Source organism: Phacochoerus africanus, chromosome 4 (assembly GCF_016906955.1).
Source record: "Phacochoerus africanus isolate WHEZ1 chromosome 4, ROS_Pafr_v1, whole genome shotgun sequence".
NCBI lineage: Eukaryota > Metazoa > Chordata > Mammalia > Artiodactyla > Suidae > Phacochoerus > Phacochoerus africanus.
Window position 1 is genome coordinate 64585580 of NC_062547.1, and position 23925 is coordinate 64609504.

Sequence of the window (23925 nt, forward strand, 5' to 3'; positions counted from 1 at the left end):
CACTTACTTCTACGTATTTCTTGTAGTTTTAATTTCACCCTCTCCATTCAAATTAGGTAATTCACTTACTTCTTAAGCATTCTCATTCTTTGATATCATACTGTTTCTCCCTTTGTTGATTTCCTCCTTTTGAAATGTATTCTCAGCCTTGGATTGGAAATATTTGGGAATTTCTATTTACTGAGTTGGACAAAGTGGAGTTTTAAAGGATAATTTCTTCTCAACAAATGTCATACTGTATACTTGAAATTAATACGACATTGTAAGTCAACTATAATTTAATAGTATTTTTAATTTAAAATAAATAAATTAAATTAAATTGAAAAATGACTATAAGTCTCCTTTCCTTCTGAAGATTCCAGGGAGAACCTTTCATTTTCCTATTCTCTTTTCTAGCAGCCACATTCACTCCTAGGGTCCTAGTTCTTGCCCCATATTCAAATCTCTCTCTGAGTAACACTCATTTTCCCCTTCTCTTTCATATTTAGAGGACAATTGTGAATAATTTAGATAACCATGGCCAATATTCTTAAGGGCAAAACATCAGCAACCTTATTTCTTTTCTCCTTTTACTATATATACATAATAACATGTTAAAATATTCTGGGGATTCTAATGCAGATATTTTTGGAGGGCTTTATTCTGTACAAAATTTTTAGAAGTGTATATTTTCTGTTGTTTTTGGGGGGGCTGCACTCACCACATGTGGAATTTCCCAGGCTAGGGGTTTAATCTGAGTGCATCTAAGGCCTATGTCACAGCTACAGCAATGCCAGATTTGAGCTGTATCTGTGACCTACACCACAGCTTTTGTCAATGCGGTATCCTTAACCCACTGAGCCAGGCCAGGGATTGAACCCACAACCTCATGGATACTAGCTGTGTTCTTTACCTGCTGAGCCACAGCAGGAACTCCTAGAAGTATATAATTTGATGTCACTCAGAGGTGATTATATCTTAAAAAAATCACTGAATATATTACAGCTTAGATGTGTATGAATACATTTTATTTTTAAAATCATGCAAAGATGATTTTTAGTGAAAAAACTAAAACATTTACACCTGACTCTAAAACAGAACTACAGCCATCTTACTCAAAGAGTTGTTATCAGCCCCAGTCTTGCCATATCAATATCACTCAGGAGTTTATTAGAAATGCAGAGGCTCTGGGACCACTAGGTCCTGCTGAATCAGAATCTGCATTTGAACTGGCATCTAGGGTAATGGGTATGTACACAGAAGTTGGAGAAATACTGTTCCAGAATAGGTTTTCTCAAGTTCTTATTATTGATATTAGGGTTAGATCATTCTTTTTTTAGAAAAAAAATATTTTTTCATATTATTTTCCTTTATGGCTTATTTGAGGACATTGAACATAGTTCCCTGTGCTATCCTGTAAGACTTTATTGTTTATCCATTCTATATATAAAAGTTTGCAACTCTGAAATTCCCTGGTGGCACAGGAGGTTAAAAATCTGATGTTGCCACTGCTGTGGATTGGGACGCGGCTGTGGTGTTAGTTCAATCCCTGGCCCAGGAACTTCCACATCCTGAAGGTGCAGCCAAAAATAAAAAATAAAAATAGAGAAGACAATGGTGGTTACCAGGAGCTGGGATGTAGGGGATTTGAGGGGATGATGGTCAAAGGGTCCATACTTCCAGTTCTAAGATGAAGAAGTTTTGAGGATCTAAAAGATATCATGGTAACAATAGTTAACAATACTGCATTACATCCTTGAAAGTACTAAGAAGATAAATCTTGAATGTTCTCCCCCAATAATAAGAGCAGTAATTTTCTGAGGTGATTAAGATTTTAAGTTATTATGACAGTCATTTTGGAATATATAAATATATCAGATCACTACATTGTACACCTTAAATTTATGCAAAGTTATTAGTCAATTACAGCTCAATGGACCTGGAAAAAATAAAACTTACAGTTGTAGAAATAAAGGGGCTCTATAACTATGAGTATATACTGTCTGATTCTATTTGTGCATAATTCAAAAAAGAGCAAAATAATCTTTTTTGTTTTGTATGTAGTTGTGAACAGTTCAATTTCCCTAAGCCTCAGTGACCTTATCTCTGCATACAATGTAGGATACTAAGCAGAATTTCTGATAAATGTGGAGGAATAAAGGAAAAGCATAGAAATACATACTTCATTGAGTCCAATCTAAATGTTCAAGTGTAAGATGCATGTGTTTCTGTGTGTGTGTTGCACACAGTTTCTTTTCAATAACCACATGGACACACATACAAACACATTTACATTCTAACTCTTATGTTTAATGGCAACCTGAAAGGAAGTTAGAAGGTTAAAAAACAGAATGAACGTTTTAACATGAAAGTGAAAGAATATAGACTTTTAAACACAATGGTTTAAAATAGAATGGATGATCTTGATATAAATAATGAATTTGTTTTACTATCTTAATATCTCAAAGGCCTCAAAGCCAGAAACACATTTCAATTTATATAATAGAAACTTTGAAATTCTCTGTATCAATAGATGGACCCAACATCTCCAAACTGACTTTAATTTTACTGCTACCTCAGGTGGAATTTCAACATAAAACAACTGTATACAAAGATAGCTTAATAAATAAATTGGGAAGTTTAAATTCAGTTTCCTCAAGCAAAATTTTTTTTTAATTTTTAGGGCTGCACCCATGGTATATGGAAGATCGCAGGATAGGGGTCAAATCAGAGCTTCAGCTGCTGACCAACACCACAGTCACAGCAACACCAGATCTGAGCAGCATCTGCAAACTACACTGCAGCTCACTGCAACATCAGATCTTTAACCCACTGGTGGGGCCAGTGATTGAAAGCGCATCCTCATGGATACTTGTCTAGTTTATTACTGCTGAGCCACATGGGACCTGCTCAACAAAATTTTACTGGGATTATATATATATTATTATGGGATTCCTACTGCTACTGTAATAAATTGCCACAGAATGTATTTAAAATGTGGGAGGAGGGGTAAATTGGGATGTTGCAATTGGAATATACACACTACTGTATACAAAATCAATAAGTAATGAGGGCCTATATAACACAGGGAAATCTACTCAATACTTTCTGATAGCCTATATGGACACACAAAGACATGGATACACACACACACACACACACACACACACACACACACTCAACTGATTCACTTTGCTGTAAACCTGAAAGTAACACAACATTTTAAGTCAACTATACTCCAATAAAATTCAAAAAAAAAAAAAAACAAATTATGCTCTTAATTTTCTGGATTTTTTTTTCTTTTTTTTTTTTTTGGTCTTTTCTAGGGCCGCACCTCCAGCATAGAGGTTCCCAGGCTAGGGGTCCACTTCAAGATGAAGCCGCTGGCCTGCACCAGAGCCACAGCCACACGGGATTTGAGCTGCATCTGGGACCCACACCACAGCTCATGGCAATGCCGGATCCTCAACCCACTGAGCAAGGCCAGGGATCAAACCCACAACCTCATGGTTCCTAGTTGGATTTGTTAACCACTGAGCCATGACGGGAATGCCCTGAAATTGTTTTTATTGAGCTAAAATAATAAGATCAGAATGTCTGAGTTCCTCCTGGAGGATGGACAGAATAAGTTTTTTCTTTTCCTTTTCCAGTTTCCAGAGGTCAATTGCATTAGTGTCTAAGGGCCACATCATCAAAGTTAGCAGTGTAACATTTTCAAATCTCTCTGGCACTCCAATTCTAATACTTCTCTCACCCTCATTTAGAGAATCATTGTGATTAAATTAGCTTCACCTTGGTAATCTTGGCTAATTTCTTTAAAGTTAGCTGATTATAAACTTTATTCTGCTTGCTACCTCAAATGTCCCTTAATATCCCTTAAATGTATAATAACATACCCAAAGGTTATAGAGACTAGGATGTGGACAACTTTGGGGGGGGTGCTCTTATTCTTTTATTCTGCCCACTACAAAAGTTTTTGCAAAAGTATATGATTTGAGGTGATCCAATGGCCCTTACATTAAAGAGTTGGACACAGTGTATCAGAGCCTCTGGAATACATGCCCACACTTTTCGTTCCAATTTTCATTTGAAGATAATTTTTGGTAGAAAAGGTGTAAAACTATGGACACAGTAATATAAAAAATAACCAACCTAGCCCACTCAAAGCCTTTTCCCAGTTCAGTACCTTCTCCATTAAACCCACCCAGGAGCCACTTGGCTCATCAGGCAGGATGTCCTGAATTAGAGGTTGCATTTGAACCAGCATCTGGGTGACTGGTATGCACAGTGGAGTGGGGAAGGTGCTGGTCCAGAAGAGGTCTATTCATTTTCTCAATGTTGATATTTGGAGGCAGGATCATTGTGTTGGATGCTTCCTGTGCATAGGTATTTACCGGTATCCTTTCAACATGACAAAATACCATTCAGGGCAAAGGCATCTCTGGTTAAGAACCACTGGTCTACAGTTTTAAAATTAGAAGAAACTTGACAGAATTCCAGCAAAGGTCCTATGCCTTACTCAGATTATAACTGGCAGGTCACTAATCCCCACAAAACCCATTTCAGCAATAGAAAGTGGAATTCATGGAATGCCTCATAGAATGAACTTTTTTCCAAATGTTAAATCATACAATCCTTAGAAGGTGCTAAAATCTAAATATATCTCATATATTCACAGTGGAATACTACTAAGCCATAAAAAGAACAAAATAATGCCACTTGCAGCAACATAGATGGAACTAGAGACTCTCATACTGAGTGAAGTAAGTCAGAAAGAGAAAGACAAATACAGTATCACATCACTTATATCTGAATCTAATATATGGAACAAATGAACTTTTCCACAGAAAAGAAAATCATGGACACAGAGAACAGAATTGTGATGGCCAAGGGGGAGGGGGAGGGAGTGGGATGGACTGGGAATTTGGGGCTAATGAATGCAAACTATTGCCTTTGAAATGAATAAGCAATAGGATCCTGCTGTATAGCACTAGAAACTATGTCTAGTCACTTATGATGGAACACAATAACGTGAGAAAAAAGAATGTATACATATATGTGTGACTGGGCCACCTTGCTTTACAGTAGAAAATTGACAGATCACTGTAAACCAGCTATAATGAAAAAATAAAAATCATTTTAAATAAAAAAGAAATATTTTATAATGAGGGACAAAATAACTGCTCTTAACTTGTATTAACATTATGAAATTCCTAATTGTATCTGCAAAATTATTACGAATCCAAGCAGTGTACTGCTCAAGGTTTTATGTTAAAGGGACAATGGAAACTTACCTCTTAACGACAGAGGGAGTCTATTAGGGGCTGTGATCCACTAGATCCAGTGTTTGATTAGGGACCGAATCAAAATAGTATCCCAATCGCGGACTCTAAAGAAAAGTTGAAGTCAGGGTTGGGACCTTAAGGTTTATTCCTCTGGAACACAGAAGAGGTCATGGGGAGAAGGAATAAACACTGAATTCATCTGGCTTGTACCACTGTCTCCTAGACATGGAAAATGAGCAGGAAAATTTTTCTTTCTGTCCAGTGTCCCTCAGGAAATCAATTATTAGAGGTAGTGGCTACAAGAGGGAAACATACTAATGAGCAGACATAAGGAGCTGTAAATATATCCTCTGCTGCAATCTCTCAGCCTGTGCAACCTTGGGCTGGTTAGAATATGGTTGCTGATTTTGCAGTTATAACTGACTGGAAGAAAAATGCTTGGCTTCATTCCACTGTCTTATCTAGAAACATAACTTCTCTCTCCAACATCAACCATCCAAGACAATTTTGCACATTTATGTTGAGACCTTCCTCTCAGAGACTCCACTGAGGTGAGTCAAGGAGCCCAGTAAATACTGAAGGAGCAGGTCACTGCAGATGATAACCAAGAACATTTATCTGAGTTAACCTGAGAGCTAGTCCAGACTAAACCAGAGCCAATATCACTGTGGTGTTTTTTTTTTTTTTTGTAATTGTTTTGTTTATTGCTTGTTTAATTAGTTAATGTATTAATTTTTGATGACAAAAATAGAAGTGAATATTAAACTCAGCAATACAAAGATTAATGTTGACTGTGAAATGATGATATGGAAGCCCAATTAGAAGAGGGAACAGAGGTATAAAGTGCTTCAACTAAAAGTAGAACCTAAAGCCAAGGCCCTTTGCAGTTAAATAGTAGAGTAATAGCATATCAGCTGTGGAGGATGTACAGAGATGCAGGGTTTTTTTTTAAATATGGAGCATATTTGACTGTGATGTGAATATTCAGACTGAGGAATGATGACAAACATTTCCTCGAAACAAGAATTCATGAGACATAAATTTCACAATAGCTCCTCTCTACTGTATTTAAGTGAAAAAAAAATATTATGAGAAGAGGGGCGTGCTATTGAGCTAACTTTGTAATTATTTCATTTCCTGCAAGACTGAATTTATTTGTAGATTAGGTAGTCATTTATCAAAAAAATAGAGATATGCCAGTTCAGTTCCTTTACATTTTATTTTATAATGATTTTTATTTTTTCCATTGTAGCTGGTTTAGTGTTGTCAATTTTCTAATGTACAGCAAGTTTACCCAGTCACACATACATGTATACTTCTTCTTTCTCATATTATCATGCTCCATCATAAGTGACTAGATATAGTTTCCAGTGCTGTACAGCAAGATCTCATTGATTTTCCACTCCAAAGGCAATTGTTTGCATATATTAACTCCAAATTCCCAACCCATCCTATTCCCTCCCCCTCCCCCTTGGCAACTTTGAGTACTGATTCCAGCCTGCTTTTTTTTTTAAGGCAAACATGTATATATTTTTATTTTTTAAATTTTTTACCACTGTACAGCCTGGGGATCAATTTATTCTTACATGTATACATTTTTCCCCCACCCTTTGTTCTGTTGCAATATGAGTATCTAGACATATTTCTCAATGCTATTCAGCAGGATCTCCTTGTAAATCTATTCAAAGTTGTATCTGATAACCCCAAGCCCCCGATCCCTCCCACTCCCTCCCTCTCCCATCAGGCAGCCACAAGTCTCCTCTCCAAGTCTATGATTTTCTTTTCTGTGGAGATATTCATTTGTGCTGGATATTAGATTCCAGTTATAAGTGATATCATATGGTATTTGTCTTTGTCTTTCTGACTCATTTAACTCAGTAGGAGAGTCTCTAGTTCCATCCATGTTTCTGCAAATGGCATTATGTCATTCTTTTTTATGGCTGAGGAGTATTCCATTGTGTATACATACCACTTCTTCTGAATCCAATCATCTATTGATGGACATTTGGGTTTCCATCATCCTGGCTATTGTGAATAGGGCTGCAATGAACATGCGGGTGCATGTGTCTCTTTTAAGTAGAGTTTTGTCAAGATATATGGCCAAGAGTGGGATTGCAGGGTTCATATGGAAGTTCTAAGTATAGATTTCTAAGGTATCTCCAAACTGTTCTCCATAGTGGCTGTACCAGTTTACATTCCCACCAACAGTGCAGGAGGGTTCCCTTTTCTCCACAGCCCCTCCAGCACTTCTGATTTGTGGACTTATGAATGATGGCCATTCTGACTGGTGTGAGGTGGTATCTCATGGTAGTTCTGATTTGCATTTCTCTTCTGATCAGCGATGTTAAGCATTTTTTCGTGTGTTTGCTGGCCATCTGTATATCTTCCTTGGAGAACAGTCTGTTCAGGTCTTTTGCCCATGTTTCCATTGGTTGATTGTCTGTTTTGCTGTTGAGTTGTATAAGTTGCTTATATAGTCTACAGATTAAGCCCTTGTCGGTTGCATCATTTGAAACTATTCTCTCCCATTCTGAAAGTTGTCTTTTTGTTTTCTTTTGGGTTTCCTTTGCTGTGCAAAAGCTTTTCAGTTTGATGAGGTCCCATGGGTTTATTTTTGCTCTAATTTCTATTGCTTTGGGAGACTGACCTGAGAAAATATTCATGACGTTAATGTCAGAGAGTGTTTTGCCTATGTTGTCTTCCAGGAGTTTGATGGTGTCTTTTCTTATATTGAAGTCTTTCAGCCATTTGGAGTTTATTTTTGTGCATGGTGTGAGAGTGTGTTCTAATGTCATTGCTTTGCATGCAGCTGTCCAGGTTTCCCAGCACGGCTTGCTGAAGAGACTTTCTTTTTCCCGTTTTATGACTGCTTTTATTCCTGTTCTTCTTTTTGCTTTTTAGGGCTGCACCTGCCACATGTGGAAGTTCCTGGGCTATCAGTCGAATTGGAGATGCTGCCTGTGCCAGAGGCCGAGGAATGCCAGATCTGAGCAGCTTTTGCGATCTATAGTGCAGCTCAAGGCAATGTTGTCAGAATTTTTAACCCACTGAGTGAAGACAGGGATAGAATCCACATCCCCATGGATAATAGTTGGGTTCTTAACATTCTCAGCACAAAGGAGAAGCCCTATTCCTATTTTTTATTATATTCTTTCAAACAAAAAAAATTGTAATCTTTCCCTCAAATTTGTGGTTTGACGTTGTTTTACATGTGTACAGATATTTGTAAGGGACTTCTGAGAGTTTATAAATTTTGTGAGGTAAACTGTGTCAGTCATCTTGTGCTCTCTCTGTTGCTGTAATTTTTTTAACTGAATGATTAGTGTTGTCACTTAAATATTCTTTATTTGCAAATACTTGCTTTAAACAGAAATGAAAATGAATGTTCTCATGCCTACGTTACACTAATAAATGATGCTTTATGTGTATTTCCAGATTATTTCTCCTTCTCTTATCCCTTAGAGTTTACTTTATTCTATTGTGATCAGTTCTATTTATGAAGGTTCCATCATGTTCAAGCCCTATCTGGAAGGCATTCTTCTTTACCTTTGACTAAAGATCACCTTAGCTTCCATATTCATATTTGAATCCATATGTTGCTATGTAAGAGGAAAGTATAACTTGGATACGGTTTCCTCCACATATTTTAAAATACTTTCTGTCATACTCTTTTACATCCAAATCTTCATTAATCTAAAATCGAAGTATTGATTCACACAGATTTCATTAAATTATGCATATTATATATTTTTTCTTTTATAAGTTTGTCTTGGATTTTCCTTCAATTTCATTTCATATAGATTTTTTTTTAATATTGAATTGTCCAAAGTGCTGCAGATATCTGATATGGACAAGGGAGCCCCTGTGCAGCAAGGGATCACCTCATTCATCAACATTCTCTGACTCTATCTTTCCTCACTTTACTGCCTGCTCATTTCCTTCACTAGACCTGATTTTTCTTGGACAGGAGCATCTTAAAAAAATACTTTACTCAGTACCTTTGCAATAGGTATTCCTGTGCAAGGCACACACTTCCAATGTATGCTCATGGACAAAGAGCTCTCTACCTTGAGATCTCTGTTCAAATGTCATCTGGTTAGCATGTCTTTCCCCAACATGCATAAAAAGTACTATCAATTTACCCACTCCTTTATATCTAATTTATTTTTCATATAACACCTGCAATCATATAAGAATGTATATAATTTTTATTTGCTTATATTCTGTATTCATAACTGAATCTTAGCAGCATTTATTTTTTTAGCACGCTATACTCTTTGCATAGACAGTACCTGGAACTTTGTACCAATTCATTTTTTTTGCAAAAGCCTAAATTAATTTCTCATTAAACTGTTAATACATGACATCTTGGGGAAAATACTGACAGGCAGAAAGGTTGCTAACTAGAGCTAGTACGGCAGGTTCCCTAAAGAGCACAAAATCCATGAGCAGAATATTGAAATTAATTTATTTGTGGCATTATATGAGTGGTACTAGTTTAATAATGTGATAATGCTCATTTATATGAAAATTGGCCATGTTATTTTCCTCTTTCTTAGTACTCACCACACGACATGGCACCAAGGAATCAAACAGGAATTTCATAAATTCTTATAGGATTTTCAGAGGAATCAGAATTGCAACCTATCACATTTATTCTTTTCCTCTGCAAGTACCTGATCACAGTGTTTGGGAACCTGCTCATCATCCTGGTTGTCAGCTCAGATTCATACCTCCACAGTCCCATGTATTTCTTCATCTCCAACCTGTCCTTTGTAGACATATGTTTCACCTCCACCACCATCCCAAAGATGCTATGGAATATCCAGACACAGAGCAGTTATCCCCTTTGAAGGCTGCATCATCCAGATGTATTTTTTCATACTCTTTGCAGGACTGGACAGCCTAATCCTGACTGTGATGGCCTATGACAGATTTGTAGCCATCTGTCAGCCTCTGCACTACACAGTCATTATGAATCTCTGGTTCTGTCTGCTGCTGGTTCTGGTGTCCTGAATCATAAGTGCCCTGCATTCCTTATTAGAAAGCTTAATGGTGTTGCAACTGTCCTTCTGTCCAGTCTTAGAAATACCCCACTTTTTCTGTGAACTCAATCAGATTATTCAACTTGCCAGTTCTGACACCTTTCTCATTAATGTGGTGATGTATTTTGGAGTTGTGTTGCTGACTGGTACTTCCCTCTCTGGTATCCTCTACTCTTACTCAAAGAGAGTTTTCTCCATACAAGGAATCTCATGTTCTCGAGGGAAGTATAAAGCATTTTCTACCTGTGCATCACACCTCTCAGTTGTTTCCTTATTTTATCATACAAGCTTAGGAGTGTACCTTGGCTCTGCTGCTACCACACTCAAGTGCAACAGCCTCGGTGATGTACACTGTGGTCACATCCATGCTGAACCCCTTTATCTACAGTTTGAGAAATAAGGACTTAAAGAAGGGTCTGAAAATACTCTATAGAAAGGTAACTGTAAAAGGTCCTCTTGTCCCAGGGCTTAAGAAGTGTCCTTGAATGTAAGGTCAAAGCTCAAAGCTTGAGACAAACGTTGCCAGCCTTTGATCAAACTGCAGAAGTAGAACTCCCTCTTCTAATTTCCTTGGAATTTCCATTTTAATTCTGACTTCTCTACATAATTTATGTAACTCAGTTTTAAACCTTGTGAACTTTCTAGTATCCAAGAGTTTTCCCCTTTCTTATTTCCAAATTGTATTCCCAACCTTGGATGTGACATATTTGGAAATTCTTATATACTTCAAGGGAGTATAAGGATCTTTTTAAGAATAGTTTTTTTCTCAAATGAAATAGAGCATACAGAGCATTTTTTTAATAGTCATGAGTTGTACAACTCCTGTACGGGGGAAAATTCCTCTTAGCAATCATGGCTATTTATATAACACTATTACAGATAAAAATCTGAGACCTCTCTTTCTCAATCGTGTGAATATCATTTTGAATATCACTACCTTAATTGATGTTCATGATAGTCCAAAATTTAACATAATTGTTGTTATCACTGATGATGGTTTTTTTCCTATTCATTAGGCTTTTGTTCTGCTACACAGCTTATGCCATCTATGTGCCTACCATAATTTTATGCAAAAAATTGATAATAAAATGTATGTCTCCAAGCACAATCCACAGAGAAAGAAAAATGTTTAAAAGTGGATATACTATTGTTTTAGACTATTATTGACCTTCAGCATGAGAAATTAACCCCTCATTGTCAGACTTTTGCCATCCTGATGCCCTCGTACCTTGGTAAGATTCTGTTCCTAAATCAGATAAGTTAAGATAGGTAAACAATAGTTGTGAATTAAACAGTCAGGGTTATGGGAAATCCAAGACGGCTGCTTGGTTCTTCCTGGCTCCATGGCAAACCCAATAATGAAAAAGAAATTGTTATAAAATGTGTTTTCCATTTGGAATATACTTTCTACAGTCCAAATTTGGTTATATTTGGTTAATGAGGGTAATTTTAAAGAAAAACATTCTTTTGATTCATATTCTAGTTTTGTGTATTGAGATTAGTGTCTGCTGTCTAAAACTCACCTTCCAAATAGTTCTTTGCTGCTATGTTACATGATTATAAACTTTAACTGAGTTACTAAGAAAAATAATCTAAGCTTGTTTCTGAAACCAATTGCTGTAATCTGTCTCTGGGCAAATATCAGATGTCCCATGATAGCCAGGGGAATACGTATACATTCTGGAAAAGCATCATTTGAAGTGTTGCCTCCAGCCTAGATAAAAGGTTTCTTATCAGGAGTTCTTAAGTGCCATATGCACAAAGAAAGTGAAGACAATTAACTCTTAGGTTTATATTTCTCACTTAAGAAGGGCCTCTACATTGGACTGGTCTATAGGGAGAACTACTGACTTCAAACTCACCCTGATACAAGGCTCTAATAAGAAAAACACCAATGTATGCACAAAAAGAAGACAACATCAGAAGTAGACCACTATCCCAAGATTGTCACACCTGACTCATATGGTTATTTGTTTTACTTCTGATTTACCCTGGTGGGTTTCTCCCCTCCAAGGCTCTTATTATTGATGTTACTAGGTGGTATACCCTCTTCTGACCAGTTAATGCATGTTCTGGCCCTAAATACATTTTCTTCTAATGTTACTCAAGCTCAATCAGTGACAAGTGAGACTTCAGCCAGAGGATATAACTTTGCTAGGCTATATTACTTTAAATTTAAAGACCCCCTTGGGGTTAATGGATGCAAACTCTTGCATTTGGAATGGATTAACAATGAGATCCTGATGTGTAACACTGAGAACTATATCTAGATACTTACAACACGGCACAACAATGGGAGAAAAAATTATGTATACAAGTATGTGTAACTGGGTACCCATGTTGTACAGTGGGGGAAAAAAAGTATGTTGGAAATAACAATGAAAATAAATTAAAAAAATAAATACATTGCAGTTCACGTCATGGTGTAGTGGTTAACGAATCCGACTAGGAACCGTAAGGTTGCGGGTTTGGTCCCTGCCCTTGCTCAGTGGGTTAACGATCTGGTGTTGCTGTGAGCTGTGGTGTAGGTCGCAGACATGGCTCAGATCCTGAGTTGCTGTGGCTCTGGCATAGGCTGGCAGCTACAGCTCCAATTAGACCCCTAGCCTGGGAACCTCTATATGCTGCTGGAGTGGCCTAAGAAATGGCAAAAAACAATAAATAAATAAATTAATTAATTAATTAATTTATTTAGTTAAATAAAAAATAAATAAATATATTTAAAGGCTCCCATATGACAGGAAAAATTAAATCATTATACATGTTGCCTCCTTTCTGTTAATTTCGTGTTAATAGCACATCAAATGTTAAAACCAACTTAGATAAAACTACACACCTCCTTCAAGAGTACTGATGTCAACCTATATCACAAACCTCTGCTTCATCTTATTTTTCTTTTCTTCCTATACTGTATAGTAAGAACCTACCGTGTCCAGCCACCCAGTACTTGTCATCCCTAGCCAGCAGGAAGTAGCTACAGAAGAGAGGACCATTGCCCCTATTCCATATAAAAAAGGCTGGAATGACAGGTTCCCAAGAGGATGGAGACAGACCCCCACCCCCTGAATGTGACTGTTCACCTTGGAGACCTGCTGTGGACATGGGTATGGCCCAGCACAAGATCTACAGAATGTGGATCATAGATTAACCACCTCCATAGATTAACTGCCCTCTGTCACAGGACTCACTTTGTCATTGTTTGAGAGTCCAAATATTCCTTTTATTCATCACTGTATTCATATTTTTTTCTTTTTTGTGCAGTCTGCAGAATTGGATTGATCCATAGAAACCAAATGAACACCCTGCAATCAAAATTTACTATGACTGTTCTTATGCAACAAATAAATAAAAAAGGGGGAGATGTTGGAGACCACTGAACTGCTGAACTCTGCAGAAGGCAAGAGTCTGCTGAAGAAGAGTTCTAAAGTACAGGGTTTCCTTCAAAGACAAGATAAGGGAGTTATGCATAAGCCATGTTATTCTATAAGCAGCCACACTAGGCCTGAAATATGCACCAGTGGTAATAGTTTCCTTTGTTATTCACTAAGAGGTAGCTTTGTCATTGCCTATGCCCGATTTTGCTTACTAACCTACATATATCACCTTCCTGAATAAAAGCCATGTGGGCTAAAGCGTCCGGGCCTTTGTTCTGCAGAAAGGAGTGCCACTGGACTCCACTTTCTAAACATAAAAGAGTCTTGTATGTTTTGTTATACAGTGCCCTCTCTCTTCCAGGATTCCCCATTGCCCTTAAGCAGTGGACATGGCATATTTATTACTATGAAATTTTTTTCTGGCAGCTGATCCACTCATTGAAACATGGGATATTAGTGTCTGTTTGCAAAGGCGTATTTATTGAGCTGAAGGACTGGAGGCAAGTTTTGCTCCTTTATTAAATTATTTTATCATTTTGTATGAAAAATTCCAATGCTTATATAAAATATTATTCCTTTAATTTCCTTAAGTGAAATATCTCCTATCATTCAAAATTTTGTCATAACAAGGGGGTAGCAAATGAGCAAGACCAGTATCATCCACTATATATCACCCTCATAATCAAAGGATGACTCCTTGGAAAGCTCATATTCCTGTTTAGGTGTGTGATTTAGGGTCACAGGTGTGTGCAAACATCTATGTCTTTTCAACTTCTCTAAGTGAACTCAAAGGGACCTCAATGAATTCATATTTGGGGGGGGGGGGGCCATGCCTGGGGAATGTGGAACTTCCAGGGTCAGGGATTGTACCTACACTCCAACAGTGACCCAAGCCACTGCAGTGACAATGCTAGATACTTAACCTGCTGTGCCACAGAACTCCTTTTATTTATTTACTTCTGGAGGTATGTTTTCACAGAGTTATATGAAATACACTTGAATAACATTGCTTATGAATATATCAGAACAATGCATAGAACACATACAATCAGATGATTAAAATTGCCCTAAGTTCTGTCCAATGTGATTATTTTATGTTATTGTTGCATATCTTTTCTGAAATAAACTTATTTAATATAATATCTTTCTTATCATGTGGGATCAAGTGGTGGGGAGTTGTTTTGCAGGACCTCTTGTGAGTCTGCAGTCATGAGTCAATCACTCTGTTGAGTTTCTAAGGGTCATCCACGATGTTGTGTGAGTCTGTACTGTTTTTCTGACTTGAACCAACTTTCACCATTTGAGTCCTTTTATCTGTGTAGGCTAGTCTAGTGTACATGGAAAGTGAGTTTATTAAGAGTTAATTGCTCTAAATCCTACTAATTCAATATCCACACATAAAACTTTGTTTGTTCCCCAGTTAGAGGAAACATCTCCCACCCCTGTTAGGTGTGACTCAGCTACCTGTTCTCCTGATTCTACTCTGGCATACACACTAGATTTTTTAAATTCTAATGTATTTATTAAATCATAATTTCATACAATCAACTGTGCTAAGTAGAGTCCATTGGGGATGGAGGAAAGAATTGGGAAGGTGGGAATAATATACACACTACTGTATAAAATGGATGATTGACAAGAACGTTATAGCACAGGAGAATCTACTCAATAGTTTGTCATAACCTATATGCAAATATAATGGAGATATTTGTATGTATGACTGGTTCACTTTGCTATACAACTCAAACTAATATAATATTGTATGTCAACTATACTTCAATAAAATTAAATTTAAAAAGTAAAGTATAAAAATTGAAGAACTTAAGATGATAAAAATTAAAAATTAAAGAATGTATACTAACTTTCCACGTATGTATAACTGGAGAAAGTATACAATAAGTTTTATGGCTTTGTTATATAATTGGTATACATGTAATCCCCATAGATTCTATTCTGTATTTCTGAGGGTAATGTGGAATTATAAACATAACTTCTGAAGGATGCTGTGTGAAGAAATGAAATCTATAAGAATACTTATATAGTTAGAAGAATATATTCAATGTCAAGGGGGGTGTTTGTGTGTGTGTGAATTAATTATATACTTTTTCTGTGTTAAATAGACATGCACACATACTTGTACATGAAAACAGACTCATTTATCATCCCATCTATTATGCTAAAAGAAAACTTTACCAAGAATTGGATATTAAAAAATGAAAATAAAGAATGTTCAAATTGAGTTCCCATCATGGCTCATCGGAAATCCATCTGACTAGTTTCTATGAGGATGTGGGTTCAATCCCTGGCCTTGCTCAGTGGGTTAAGGATCTGGCATTGCCATGAGCTGTGGTGTAGGTTGCAACCAGGGCTTGGGTCCTGTGTTATGGTGGCTTTGGCATAGGCTGGCAGCTGCAGCTCTGATTTGACCCCTAGCCTGGGAAATTCCATATGCCATGCATGTGACCATAAAAAGAAAAAAAAAATAAGAAGAAAAGAAAATTTAAAGAGTGTAGACATTTAGACAAAAAGATGTAAAGTAGAATGTGGAACTCTACTTTTGGTATGAATTATTATTTCTATGTTAAGTCCTCAAAATAGAACCACATTTATATTTCTGCAATGGGGTATTCAATGCAATGGAATTTTTCTCTAAGTTTCTTCTAAATTTCTTCTTCTGTTAAAGAACAATTTCAACACAAAATGCCTTTATCCAGGGGAAATATCACTAAATTGAGTTCAAATTCAGTTCTTGTGAAAATATTTTATTGGATAAATGTGGGCATTACATTCCTAATGCTGCTGTAACAAGTTAGTAAACTAGTGACTTTTTAGAAAAGTCAAGTTCTAGAGATTTGAGTCTGGACTTCATCTCTTCATGCTGAATGTAAGATGTCTGTGGAAGCTGGGATCCAAATGGACACTCCAAGGAAGAATGCATTGCCTTCCTAGATCATTTTTTAAGGGCTGCCAGCACTCTGGTTTCATGATCCTTCCTCATCTTCAGATACAGCAGCACAGAATTTTCAATGTATCTCTGAATCCAATTCCCTCTCTTCTCTCCATTACATGGAGAGGACCATGATGATTATGTTATATGAACCTGGATAATCCGAGCTAATCTTTTCATTTTAAGGTCAATGATTAGCAAATTGATTTTACCTGCTAGGCTTATTCCTCCTTTTTTTTGTCTTTTTGCCTTTTCTAGGGCTGTTCCCATGGCATATGGAGGTTCCCAGGCTAGGGGTCTAATCAGAGCTGTAGCTGCAGACCTACACCAGAGCCATAGCAACGTGGGATACAAGCTACATTTGCAACCTATACCACAGCTCATGGCAATGCTGGATCCTTAACCCACTGAGCAAGGCCAGGGACCAAACCCACAACCTCATGGTTCCTAGTCGGATTCGTTAACCACTGTGCCATGACAGGAACACAGCCTTATTTCTCTTTATGGAATCTAACACATTCCAAAATTCCTAAGACTAGGATACATTCATCTTTTTGAGGCCTTCATTCAGCTTACTATGAAATCTTTTTCTGAAGTTATTTTGATGTCATTCAAAAGCCCTCATATGAAGAATCAAACACAGAATTTATCAAAGCTTCTGTGGAGAAACATTTTTCTTTAAAAATTACATACAAAAATTATTTTTGGTGCAGAAGACTGAAACCTACCTGTCCCTGACTCTAACATGGGACCAGAACTTGTTATTGGAAGTATAACCTACAGACCAGGACCTGTACCATCATATTGTCTATGAGTTGTCAGAAATACAGAATCCTTGGGCTTGCAGGAAAACTACATGGGTAGAATCTGCATTTGAATTAGAATTTCTGATGAGTTTTATGCACAGTAAAGCTGCAGAAGATCTGGTGTAAACAGGTTTTCTCACCTCTCTGTTACATTGGGGCAGGAAAATTATTTGTACTGGAAGCTGTCCTGTGTATGGAGGGTCTTTAGAACCATCCTTTCTAATATTACCAAATATCCCCAGGAGAAAATCCGTCTCTGATTGAGAACCACAGCCCAGAATATGAGAACCGGGAGCATCCTGATAGAATTCCATTAATGACTCCATCCCAAAATAAGTTTTTAATTTTCACAAAACATTAAATTCATCTGTGCCCTATGCCTAAAATGGGGGATGGAGTATATTACAGTACTACCTCACAGAATGAACTTCTCTAAAATTAAATCACATGATTCTTTAACGTGTTAAGGTAGGTCATGGTGTTTAAAGTATCTCAATATATCTCATGACTTACAAACATTTTGTAGTGAGAGGTTAAATGACAACTCCTATCTTCAAGTATGAAACTCCTAAAAATTTAGCAAAGGTGCCAGGAAGCCAAGAAGAGCACTGCCCAAGGTTTTATATTAAAGGAACAAAATAGTCCCTCTTTCAAAGAAAGGGATAATTATTTTCTAAGCCTGTCATGGGCTGTGTCACCACCATGGGTCAATGCTTTGAAGATCCAAAGGACCTACTCAAGACAGTTACCTCAATTTCACATGTTGGAAAAAAAATAAACTCAGGTTTGGGATAAGATGCTTGGGGTTTAGAACTCTGAAAGGAAAGGCAGTTCATGGAGAAGGATTAATTAAAAAAACAAACCTGAATTTACCTGGCTTCTAACTGGATCTCTTGAGAACAGAGATTTGGCTGAAAAAATCCTTTCTGTCCAGACAAAGTTCCAAAGGGAATTCATGTAGATATAGGTCAGTTGTAACCTGGAGGAAATGCACGTAATGAGCAGACCCAGAGAGCTGTAAATTTCCGCTCTGCTGCTATCCCTGAGCTTGTACAACTTTGGCATGGAGGAAACAAGTTGTCATTTTTGGAGACCTATTCTGATTAAAGATCAATGTTTGATGCATTCTTGCTGTCTTGTCTGGGAACAGAACTACAGTCTTCATCATAAACTATCCAGGAAGAGATAATCTTTCATGTGGAGATGGTTATCTCAGAGTTCCCATGCAGGTGAGTGCAAGGGCCAAAAATGTACTGCATGAAAAGGTCATAGAGAATGAACTCCAAGAATTTTAACTGAGGTCACCTCAGAAAAAATTCAGCCTAGCCGAGAGCGTAGAGACCACAGTGGCTCTTGGCTTGCTTGATTAAAGTCTCTATGTATTTTTATGATGCTAAAAAGATAAGGGAACTTTGAACTAATTAAGTTTATGCTCAGTGATGCTAATTAAATTATAGGGATGGAAGCCCAATTAGAAGAGGGGTGAGAGAAATAATGTGCTCCCAGTAAGAGTAGAACAGTTGTCCAACTACGTTATTAGCTAACTGGAGTAAAGAGATATGGTATTCCATATGTAGAGATATAAAATGAAATGAAGATATTTCTTTCTAATATTTAAGATGGGGCATATTTGACCATGTTTCTCTATTGATGAGAGAGTTCCACACCAATGAATATTTTCAAATATGTCCTTCAAACAGCTGTTGCAAGAGACATGTATTTCATAGTATCTTCTAGGAAAAGGAAAAAGAAAAAAAAGAAGATATGGAAAGGGGGATGCTAATGAGCTTACCTTGAGATTAATTCTTTACATGTGAGGCTGAATATGTATGTGGATTTGATAGCTATTTATTTTCCCTATCTCAAATTATCTGGATAAGGCCTTAGCGTGGAAGAATAGAATCAGAGAGGTTTTATTCCTGTTTCGATTGGGATCTTTCAAACAAAGAATTTGACGTTTGTTTGTTTGTTTTTCTCCCACAAACTAGCTGTGCATGTATAGATGTATTTGAGGGGAATTGTAAGAGTATGTAAATTTGGCATGGTCAAATCTATCAATCATTTGTATTGTACTCCCCATTGATTTAATGTTTTTTTCTTTTAGGATATTTTATTTGTTCTTTAAGTACATAGCCATAAATGAATAGCCATAAACGTGACTAAAACGGTTACTTATAAATGGATTTGAAGGAAAAAAACCCTATATAGATTTTAACTTTTTAGCATTATTTATCATGTTAATAAAACATTCTGTGTAATTTAAAATAAAATATGACTTGTATGGATTTAACAATAGTTTTATTTTTAAAATTTTCCTGAAAGAATTGAGCTATCATTTTGATATTCTCCACTTGCAAATCATTGCCTTAAAACAAAAACAATAATGATGGTTTTGTATTCTTGCTTTTTTCAAATACATTTTTACATCTCTGTTATTCCTTATTGTTCTTTTTAACTGCTTTTCTTAGATCTAATTCTAAAAGTTGCTTCACACTCAGCCATCATTTAGAACGCATTCTTTAAAATTTGACTCAAGACCATTTTTACCTTACTTAAGCATATTGAAATCCACAAATCTTCATATAAGAAGAAATTATAAGTTAAATACTTCTTTCTCTCTACATTCTAAAAGACCATCTGTTATAGTCTTTTATTTCCAAGTCTTTGGCAGTTAAGGTTTCTATTAGTGATTCAATAATTGATTTCATTAAATCATTATGATTTCATTTATTTATATAAATTGTAAAAATTCTTTTTACATACTGAAAATCTTCCTTTATTATTTATTAACTTTAAGTAAACATATTTTTACTTATGTATGCATTTTATTAATACATAAATCAACAAAATATAGTTGATTAACAGGGTCGTGCCAATTTCTGCTGTACAGCATAGTGAGCTAGTCATACATGTATATATACATATATGCACATTATTTTTCTCACACTATCTTATGTCATGCGAATTTTTGTTTATTTTATGTACAGTTGTTTTGAATCCATTCTACTTAACCTAATTTTATTCTCCCTGATAATTTTTGCTACAAGCTCTTAGATACTTTTAAATTTCTCCTGCTATGTTATGCACACATACATACACATCCACTTCATAAATTCTGCTTATGTCTTAGTGCAGTCATTATTCCTCCTTTTACCCCATTTTCAATTTTCTCTCATAGACTTGCCTCCAATCAGTACTACAATGATGACTCATTATTGTCATGATGTTCTGTGTTACTCAAGCTCTGGTTCTCTTTCATATTTTTTATTTTATTTAATTAATTTATTTATTTATTGTCTTTTGCCATTTCTTGGGCCGCTCCCACGGCATATGGAGGTTCCCAGGCTAGGAGTCGAATCAGAGGTGTAGCTTCCAGCCTACACCAGAGCCACAGCAATGTGGGGTCTGAGCCATGTCTGTGACCTACACCACAGTTCATGGCAATGCTGGTTCCTTAACCCACTGAGCAAGGGCAGGGATCGAACCTGAAACCTCATGGTTCCTAGTCAGATACATTAACCACTGCACCACGACAGGAACTCCTCATATTTTTATTAAGTTACTATTTTACCAATGCTACTGAAATATGGTGAAATGTGGTGTTCAAACTGCTTGTAACGGATAGGATTTTGTCCACCAGGGTACTTTGTTAGCTTTTATCAAAAATGCAATTCTTCTGGATAAATTGATCTTTTTTGTGTGTGTGTGTCTTTTTAGGGCCACACGCAGAGCATGGCATATGGAGATTCCCAGGCTAGGGGTCTTATTGGAGCTATAGCTGCTGGCCTACACCACAGCCACAGCAGTGCCAGATCTGAGCCGCATCTGTGACCTACACCACAGCTCATGGAAATGCCAGATCCTTAACCCACTGAGCAAGGCCAGGGATCGAATCCGCATCCTCAAGGTTCCCACCCCAATTCACTTCCACTGTGCCATGACGGGAACTCCTGGATAAATTGAAATACAATCTGCTGTGTATTAAATGCCCATAAATAATGTAATCTAAGTCCTAATTCATTTAACAAATCATAATTTTCTACATGCTAGAATATTCTAGAAAATTATATATTGTAATATTTCACCTCTAGGTAATTACCAATTAATCCTTGTTGTGATAAGTATTGCTATTATATTTCTTGTTTAATTAATTTTAAATGGTCCATTTTGAATTTGTTTACTAAACTTGCTTGAAAAAGTACCATTTAAACTGGTTTCATTCCTTTGTCATCTTTTATTTCACAACTTTTCATTTTTCTACACTGATCTTTGTACAAGGGCATGTATGTTCACATCCTTGGATAAAATACAAAGGAAAACAAAGAGGTGAAGTCCTTGTCTATTTGGCTCTAGCATTATAATTCCGAAGATAGAGGTATTAAAAGAAATGTGTGTATGGCACAAAGTCCTAAGATGTCTAATAGGAGGAAAGTTACTCAGTGAAAAGTTTGGAATTGCCACAGTGTGAGGGTTTTATGTTCATCAATTTATTCTTTCTTAATTTTTTCCTCCTGCAGTACAGCATGGGGATCAAGTTACTCTTACATGTATTCATTTTCCCCCCACCATTTGTTTGTTTGCAATATGAGTATCTAGACATAGTTCTCAATGCTACTCAGCAGGATCTCCTTGTAAATCTATTCTAAGTTGTATCTGATAACCCCAAGCCCACAAGCCCCCGATCCCTCCCACTCCCTCCCCCTCCCATCAGGCAGCCACAAGTCTCTTCTCCAAGTCCATGATTTTCTTTTCTGTGGAGACATTCATTTGTGCTGGATATTAGATTCCAGTTATAATATACGGTATTTGTCTTTATCTTTCTGGCTCATTTCACTCAGGATGAGAGTCTCTAGTTCCAACCATGTTGCTGCAAATGGCATTATGTCATTCTTTTTATGGCTGAGTAGTATTCCATTGTGTATACATACCACTTCTTCCAAATCCAATCATCTTTTGATGAACATTTGGGTTGCTTCCACGTCCTGGCTATTGTGAATAGGGCTGCAATGAACATGCGGGTGCATGTGTCTCTTTTAAGTAGAGTTTTGTCTGGATATATGGCCAAGAGTGGAATTGCAGGGTTCATATGGAAGTTCTATGTATAGATTTCTAAGGTATCTCCAAACTGTTCTCCATAGTGGCTGTACCAGTTTACATTCCCACCAACAGTGCAGGAGGGTTCCCTTTTCTCCACAGCCCCTCCAGCACTTCTGATTTGTGGACTTATGAATGATGGCCATTCTGACTGGTGTGAGGTGGTATCTCATGGTAGTTCTGATTTGCATTTCTCTTCTGATCAGCGATGTTAAGCATTTTTTCGTGTGTTTGCTGGCCATCTGTATATCTTCCTTGGAGAACAGTCTGTTCAGGTCTTTTGCCCATGTTTCCATTGGTTGATTGTCTGTTTTGCTGTTGAGTTGTATAAGTTGCTTATATAGTCTACAGATTAAGCCCTTGTCGGTTGCATCATTTGAAACTATTCTCTCCCATTCTGAAAGTTGTCTTTTTGTTTTCTTTTGGGTTTCCTTTGCTGTGCAAAAGCTTTTCAGTTTGATGAGGTCCCATGGGTTTATTTTTGCTCTAATTTCTATTGCTTTGGGAGACTGACCAGAGAAAATATTCATGATGTAGATGTCAGAGAGTGTTTTGCCTATGTTCTCTTCTAGGAGTTTGATGGTGTCCTGTCATATATTGGAGTCTTTCAGCCATTTGGAGTTTATTTTTGTGCATGGTGTGAGGGTGTGTTCTAGTTTCATTGCTTTGCATGCAGCTGTCCAGGTTTCCCAGCACGGCTTGCTGAAGAGACTTTCTTTTTCCCATTTTAGGTTCTTGCCTCCCTTGTCAAAGATGAATTGAGCATAGGTATCAGGGTTTATGTGTGGGTTCTCTATTCTGTTCCATTGTTCTGTATGTCTGTTTTCATACCAGTACCACACTCTTTTGATGACTGCGGCTTTGTAGTATTTCTTGAAGTCTGGGAGAGTTATGCCTCCTGCTTGGTTTTTGTTTCTCAGGATTGCTTTGGCGATTCTGGGTCTTTTGTGGTTCCATAGAAATGTTTGGATTGTTTGTTCTAGTTCTGTGAAAAATGTCCTGGGTAATTTGATAGGGATTGCATTGAACCTGTAGATTTCTTTGGGTAGTATGGCCATTTTTACAATATTGATTTTTCCAATCCACAAACATGGAATATCTTTCCATTTCTTGACATCTTCTTTGATTTCTTTGATGAAAGTTTTATAGTTCTCAGCATCTAAGTCCTTTACTTCCTTGGTCAGCTGTATTCCGAGGTATTTGTTTTTTTGAGGTGCAATTTTAAAAGGTACCGTATTTTTGTATTCCTTTTCTAAGATTTCATTGCTGGTATACAGAAATGCAGCTGACTTCTGAACGTTAATCTTCTATCCTGCTACTTTGCTGAATTTATGAATCAGTTCAAGTAGTTTTGGGGTTGAGTCCTTCGGGTTTTGTATGTATAGTATCATGTCA

The 23925-nt window shown here is 36.8% G+C and overlaps 1 pseudogene; it reads left to right on the forward strand.

Moving 5' to 3' along the window:
• The first annotated feature begins 9877 nt into the window (after window positions 1–9877).
• LOC125124638 (olfactory receptor-like protein OLF4) lies at window positions 9878–10794 on the forward strand (annotated as a pseudogene).
• The last annotated feature ends 13131 nt before the right edge of the window (window positions 10795–23925 follow it).